The sequence below is a fragment of the Orycteropus afer genome, unplaced genomic scaffold, assembly GCF_000298275.1.
Source record: "Orycteropus afer afer isolate SDZICR_OR568_19922 unplaced genomic scaffold, OryAfe1.0 scaffold00255, whole genome shotgun sequence".
NCBI lineage: Eukaryota > Metazoa > Chordata > Mammalia > Tubulidentata > Orycteropodidae > Orycteropus > Orycteropus afer.
Genome location: NW_006921842.1, coordinates 2366677 through 2374179, shown reverse-complemented (window position 1 = coordinate 2374179; position 7503 = coordinate 2366677). Strand labels below are relative to the sequence as shown.

Sequence of the window (7503 nt, the reverse complement as noted above, 5' to 3'; positions counted from 1 at the left end):
GTTTCTGCCTTACACAGTTTCTAACTTTTACAAGTTTTACTGTATTTTGTTCTCATAAAATATTCTATTGGCATGCTCAGCAAATAATCTGAGAAGCTGGACTATATGAAAAAGAATGTGGCATCAGGATTAGAGGAAAACTCATCAACAACTTGTGATATGCAAATGACACCACCTTGCTTGCTGAAAACAAAGAGGACTTGAAACACTTAGTGATGAAAATCAAAGACTACAGCCTTCAATATGGATTACATCTGAACATAAAGAAAACAAAAATCTTCACAACAGACTAATAAGCAACATCATGATAAACAGAGAAAATATTGAAGTTGTCTAGGATTGCATTTTACTTGGACCCACAATCAACACCCATAGAAGCAGCAGTCTAGAGATCAAATGACATACTACAGCAGGCAAATCTGTTACAAAAGGCTTCTTCAAAGTGTTGAAAAGCAAAAATGTCACTTTGAGGACTAAGGTGCACTTGACCTAAACCATGGTATTTTCAATTGCTTCATATTCTCTTTCTTCAACCCTAAATTCTTAATTTTTTAAGACTTACTAATTACTTCCTTTATTGTGGTGTACATTCCATTATTCTTTTGATTATTGTGAATTGTGCATGTATCTGTCTCAATTTCATCTCCTTTCCTGAACTGTAAATTCCTTGAATGCAAAAGCCATTTCTTATTTATTTTTGCCTTTAGCCAATACACAATAAATAAACCAGAAATAAGGCTGTTGAAGCAATAAATGAATGTTTGCATTTGACTGTCAGATTGAGACTGTAACATTCCAGTCTGGCTCTAAACCAAAATGAAGTGGTAGCCCTTTTCAATACCTAGAAAGGTTTCTTGGGTCCAATGAATAAGGAACACTGAAGAAGAATTTATGCCTTTGAATTATGGTGTTGGGGAAGAATATTGAACACACCATAGACTGCCAGAGAACAAACAAATCTGTCTGGGAAGAAGTACAGCCAGAATGTTCCTTAGAAGCAAGGACGGTGAGACTTTGTCTCGTGTACTTCAGATATGTTTTCAGGAGGGATCAGAGTCTGGAGAAGGACATCCAGTTGGTAGAGTGTCAGCAAAAAAGAGGAAGACTCAGTGCATGGCAGGGAAGGACACAGGGAAGAGTTAACTATGGGGAGGAATTAGAGGCAGCTGTTGCATTGTGGTAAATTGTAGTGAATGTCATGAGACAAAGTGTATGTGAGCTGCTGTATGAAAAGTGAATTTGCTCTGTAAACTTTCACCCAAATCACAATACAAATTAAAAAAAAAAAAAAAAAAGGAAGACATTCAATGAGATGGATTGACACATTGGCCGCAACAATGGGCTCAAACTTAGCAAGGATTGTGAGGATGGCGCAGGACTGGGCAGTGTTTTGCTCTGTTTTGCGTAGGGTCTCTGTGACGTGGAATTGACTCCACAGCACCTACTAACAACAACAGACAGAGCAATTCAATCACCCCCGTCAGAAGCCCCCTTGGCATGAGTTTCCATGATTTTGACTCTTTGAATGATCTTTGAAGCATTATGGCTTGGCTACGTTACTTATGCTGTGGTGCTATTCACCTAGTTTCTTTGTCCTCAATCTCTCAGGCAATAAAATGAAGACAGCACTACCAAACTCCCTTTTTTTATCTCATAAGGAACTCAGAACGAGTGAACGAAATGCGTTCCTCGGTATCTTAGGAGCAATCTTTATTGGTCTTCTTAATACTCTCAAGACATAGTTAACCACAAGATCCTAAGAGAGTGAAAAAGGCAGGGTCCAAATTTTCCTGAGGATGGAATGAGGGTTGTTATTGAATAGGGAGGGAGGAAGTAAAGAGAAAGAATTTTGCTTTTAAGATGAGCATTAGCAACTTTGCCTCCTCACAGGGTTATCTGGCCCCAACAGGGATTTAACAAAATCATTAATATCAGATAATATCTATATTCAATAAAAACACATTACCTTTGCATAAAGGTCTTATTAGATACCATCCAGTAAAAGAAACGCTGTTGTTGTTAAGTGCAGTCAAGTCTGTTTCAACTCCTCATGTCCCCATGTGACAGAGCAGAAATGCCCCATAGGGTTTTCTAGGTTGTAATTTTTACAGGAGTAGATTGCCAGGTCTTTCTCCCATGGAACCCACTGCATGGGTTTGAACCACCAACCTTTTGTTAGTAGCCAAGCACTTAATTGTTGTGCCAGAAGGGTCCTTGAAAGAAACACTACTAGGTGTTATTCCAGGAACATTCCATGCTCTGTTCAGCACCTGATTTCATACTTCTTGTTGTTGGTATGTGCTGTCAAGTCGGCCCCGACTCATAGTGACCCCTCCTTGGGTTTCCGAGGCAGTATCACTACGGAAGTAGATTGCCCAACCTTCCTTCTGAGGAGTGGCTGGTGGGTTTGAACCACCAGCCTTCTGGTTAGCAGTCAAGTGCCTCAGGCACTATGCTACCAGAGTTCCTGATTTCATACTAGCACCAGGGAAATTTATACCCTTCTATAAATAACAACTGAGTCACTGAGTGCAACAAGCAGCTGGTCACATTTGCAGAATTTTTTCTCTCTTTTTTTTTTTTTTTTTTGATTTTTCTTTTTTTAAAAAAAACACTGTTATTGAAATATAATTTATGTACAGTGAAATACACAAAACTAAAGTGACATGGGTCAATGTCTTTTGTGTGTGTGTGTGTGTTCCCTTGCCTCTCCTCCCACCCTTGGTAACCAACAAAGAAAGTTTCCTTCCATATATAAACCTTTTCTTGACTTTTTACAATAATAAACTAATACTATATTTGTCCTGTGATTGACTTATTTCACGTAGCATAATGTCCTCCAAGTTCATCAATGTTATGCAGTGTTTTACATATTCTACATTATTCCTTAGTGTTGCATAGTATTCCATTATGTGTATGTAAAATAGTTTGGTTATTCATTCTTCTGTTGATGGACACCTAGGTTGTTTCCATCTTTTTGCTATTGTAAATAGCGTTGTGATGAACATGGGTGCACATAAATCTGTTCTTGTCCTGGCTATCGCTTCTTTAGGATATATAGCTAGTAATGGGATTGCTGAGTTAAATGATATTTCTAATTCCAAATTTTTAAGGAATCACCCACCATACTGCTTCCACAGTGGTTGTATCATTTTACAGTCCCATCAACAGTGTATGAGAGTCCCAATCTCTACACATCCTCACCAGCATTTGCTATTTTCTGTCTTGCTGAACTTTGTTGTTAGTGCTGGCATAAGATGGTAGCTCATTGCCGTTTTGATTTGCATCTCTCTGATAGCTAGTGATCATGAGCATTTCTTCATGTATTTGCTGGCCACCTGAATGTACTCTTTGGTAAAGTATCTATTCATGTCTTCTACTCATTTTTTTTTAATGGGATTGTTAATCTTTTTGTTGTTGAGGTGTTGGAGTTTTCTATAAATTTTAGAGATAAGTCCCTTGTCTGATATGTCATTGACAAATATTTTTTTCCCAATCTGTAGGTTTTCTTTTGACTTTTTTGGAGAAGTCTTTTAAAGCACATAAAAATTTAATTTTTAGAAGGTCCCATTCATCTAGTTTATCTTCAGCTGTTTGTACATTTTGAGTTATGCTTGACAGTCTATTTATGCCATATATTAGGGCCCCTAAATTTGCCCCTAGTTTTTCCTTGAGGAACTTTACAGTTTTAGGTTTCACATTTAAGCCTTTGATCCATCTGGAGTTCATTTTTGTGTATGGTGTGAGGTACAGATCTTGTTTCATTTTTCTGCAAATGGGTATGTGACTACCATTTGTTAAAAAGACCATCTCTTCCCCATTAATGGATTTCTGCCCTTTGTCAAAAGTCAGCTGACCATAGGTTGCAGAATCTATTTCTGGGTTCTCAATTCTGTTCCACTGGTCTATGTGTCTGCATTGGACCAATACCAGGCTGTTTTGACCACTGTGGTTGTATAGCAGGTTTTGAGATCCGGGAGAGTGAGACCTCCTAGTTACTTCTTCTTCTTCAGTAGTGCTTTGCTTACTTGAGGTCTCTTTTCTTTCCACATAAAATTAGTGATTGGTGTTTCCATTGCAGAGTCTTTTATGTTAGGTCATATCTAGGCTGAAGAGACAGAGAGTGGAACTGCCTCTTCCCCTCCCTGTCCCCTCTATGTCACCCACACACAATACTTGACACCTCCCCTTTGCTTTTACTTTGTTAAAGCATTGGATGAAATTTTATAAGAAAATAATTCACCCAGTATTATAACATTTCTCCAGTGCCTACTTCTTCCACAGCAGTGGGGTGGTGGTGCATGTCAGGGGCTTTTCCTGAAGGAGGTGTCCTGCCCTCCTGAACTCCTGCTAACAAGCTTCTGAGCTCTAGGAGACCTCTTTCTCACTTTAGGGTGATTAGCGAGGTCTGGACTATCATCAGCAATACTGGTTTCCATGGTATTAGAATATGGGAGCAGTCCCTAGGTGCTACAAAAGGTTAACAGGCTCTCACCCAGAGATGTCTCAGAAGAAAGTCTTGGCATAAAAAAAGATCAGGTTTGTTCATCTGATAGAGCCTGGTGAAACCCCTGAGACTATGACCCCTAGCTACCCTTCAGGTATGGAATTGAATCACTCCTATGGCTTCCAGCCAAACAATAGACAGGTATATGGTGTGAATATTTTCATCAGCTAGATACACTCCTTGGAATGATCAATCATGGGAGAACAGAAGGGCAGTGTTTGCACAGGGAGACAGTTTGAGCTGGGTAGAGGGGGTGTGTGTGGGGGAGCAGAAGTGCATGGGAGGGAAGGACACAAGGAAGAAGTAAATACGGGGAGGGGAGGAGGGAAGAGAGCTGTTACACTGTGGGGAACTGCAGTCAATGTCCTGAGACAAAATGTGTGTGAACTGCTGTATGGAAAATGAATTTGCTCTGTAAACTTTCACACAAATCACAAAAATGAAAAAAAAAGAAGAAGAAGAAGAAAGTCCTGGTAATCTGAAAAATCAGTCATTGAAAACCTTATAGAGCACAGTTCTACTCTGACACACATGAGGGGTTGCCATGAGTCAGAGTCAGTTCTGTAGCAACTGACTAAAAGATGGGAGCTTGGTATTTATGCTGTTTTTGGCTTCTCCAAGTCCACTATAGAAGAAGTATGCCACTTACTTTTTTTTTTTACTCCCTCCAAATTTGCTTGCTCAGTCCCTGGCAGAATTGAGAATCTCCAGAAAGTTTCATTCAACCTGACCATTTCACACACTGTGATATTCAGGGCAGCCTCAGAAGCCATGAGATCTTCCACCCATAGAGACTAAGAGAGGAATCTCATACTTCCCGCATACCACAATGCTAAACCTGCAAGGATTTGGGCTTATCACCAACAGGTCTCTCCGGCTAAGTGGAAAAGGTCTTCAAAGTCTGCTGTAGAAACAACTTCTAAATCTTTAGACCTCAAGTGTTATGAGGTTTCAGTTTTCTTTATTGATTCCTGTTTTTTTGGGGAGGGGCTGCCACTTTCTGCTCACCTCCCACTTTAAGCTACAATGCTCTTTTCTTGCTTTGTGAAACCTGCTCTGGCCCCTACCACATTCTCTGGTCTACACCCTTGTTTATAACCCTTAGTTCACTGCGTTTAGCTCCATTTGTGGTCTCAGAGAGGATGGGTGGCACTTTTCAATCTGTTACCACACCAGATACGGTTCTAGGAAAAGAAAAAAAGGTCCTGTTTTTGAAGAGGTAAGTAGGAGGGGCTGACATACATGTTCAGAGATGAAACGAACCATACATCGTTTGTCACACCTCTCAGTTGAGGGAAGATTAGAGAGGAGGGATTACAAAGAAAAAGGAGAGGAAAGAGGAGCCAATCTTTGCACCTCAAAATTAAAACCCAGTGGTAATAACAAATATTCTCCAAGGGCAAGATGAGCTTAGATGTAAAAGGAAATATATATTTGAAATGTGCAGAGTGATTAATAACTGCACATTCCCATGTGCAATAATCTGAGAGGGACAGAGAGAGAGAGAGGCCCAGGAGAGGAAGCTGAGCTCATCATAATACAGCTGGGAGGTTATCTCCAACTGTCAAGTGTTGCATTTGGACTCAAAGCCAACCAATCAACCGATCAATTGCTCTGGACTCAACTCTGACTCATGGCAACCTCATATGTGTCAAAGTAGAACTGTGCTCCATAGGGTTTTCAATGCTGATTTTTCAGAAGTAAATCACCAGGCCTTTCTTCTGAAGCACCTCTGGGGGCTCTGAAGTCTCCAACCTTTTAATTAGCGTCTGGGTGCATTAACAATTTGCACCACCCAGGGATACGTTTTAATTTTCTTTCTTTTTTCTTCCCTCCCTTGTTTCTTCCCTCCTCCTTCCTTTTTGTTTTTCTTCCTTCTTTTGTTCTTTTTTAGACTAACTTTTTCTCTTAGTAGTAGGAAGGAGAGGAGAAGGTAGCTTCTTTTTTTTGCTGAAGTTCAAGGCTGCTCATTGAACTGTAAGGAATCAGAGTCTTTTCTACTTCCTTTAGAGGAGAGCTGGGCCATCATCTTTCTCCACCAGGGTGGTGGTGATTTTCCTTTACCAATATTGGTTTCAGGGAGGCATGCAGCTTTTGCTCCTCCAGACTTTTAGAGGTAGAAGTGAAAGCACACTGTCAAGCTAATGATTGGTTGGGAATATTAGAAGCCAAAGTCATGAAGTATGGAACCTGATTCCCTCTTGGGCAGGACTGGGCCATCATTCAGGACATAGTGCATCCTGTCTTTCCATTTACTCTAGAGTTTTGTTTTCACTGTTCCATTCTTTGTTGTGGTAGCTCTGCTGGCATAGTACCTAAGGCATTAGACTGCAAACCAGAAGGCTGGCAGTTCAAACCCACCAGCTACTCCTGAGAAGGAAAGTTGGGCAATCTACTTCCTAAGTGATACTGCCTCAGACACCCAAGAAGGGATTACTATGAGTTGGATATGACTAGACAGCAGTGTCTTTGGTTTTTTTGGTTTGGAATCTTTGTTGTGATTTACATTTCAAAATAAAACATTAATGGAGGAAAAAGCCTTCAGGGTCTAGCCTGACAGGGTACAAAGGAGGAACCATGAGTTCTTTCTTAGTCTATAATTCTCCATTTCCTCTATCCAAATTGCCTCAAATATATCTAGGTCTTCCTGAGGGTATTACAAAGCAGGTTTGGTGGTTCAGTGGTTAAAGCATTTGGCTGCTAACCAAAAGGTTGGTGGTTCAAATCCACCAGCCCCTCTGCTGGGAGATGGGGGATGAGGCAGTCTGTTTTCATAAAGATTTACAGCCATGGCAACCCTATTTGGGCAGTTCTACTCTGTCCTATAGAACTCACTATGAGTCAGAATCAACCCAGTGGCAGTGGGTCTGGTTTTTTTGGTTTAAGGTGAGTTAGGCACCCAACAATAAGAGTATCCTAGTGACTGGTACACCATCCGATCTGCAACCTATACAACTATGAGACCAGAAGAACTAGATGGTGCCCAGCTACCACTG

General features: G+C 40.5%; 1 non-coding gene across 1 annotated transcript; it reads left to right on the top strand.

The window, feature by feature from the left end:
* The first annotated feature begins 7170 nt into the window (after window positions 1-7170).
* TRNAS-GCU lies at window positions 7171-7250 on the top strand. Its single transcript has one exon. It is a non-coding gene; the product is annotated as a tRNA-Ser (tRNA).
* Window positions 7251-7503: the final 253 nt, after the last annotated feature.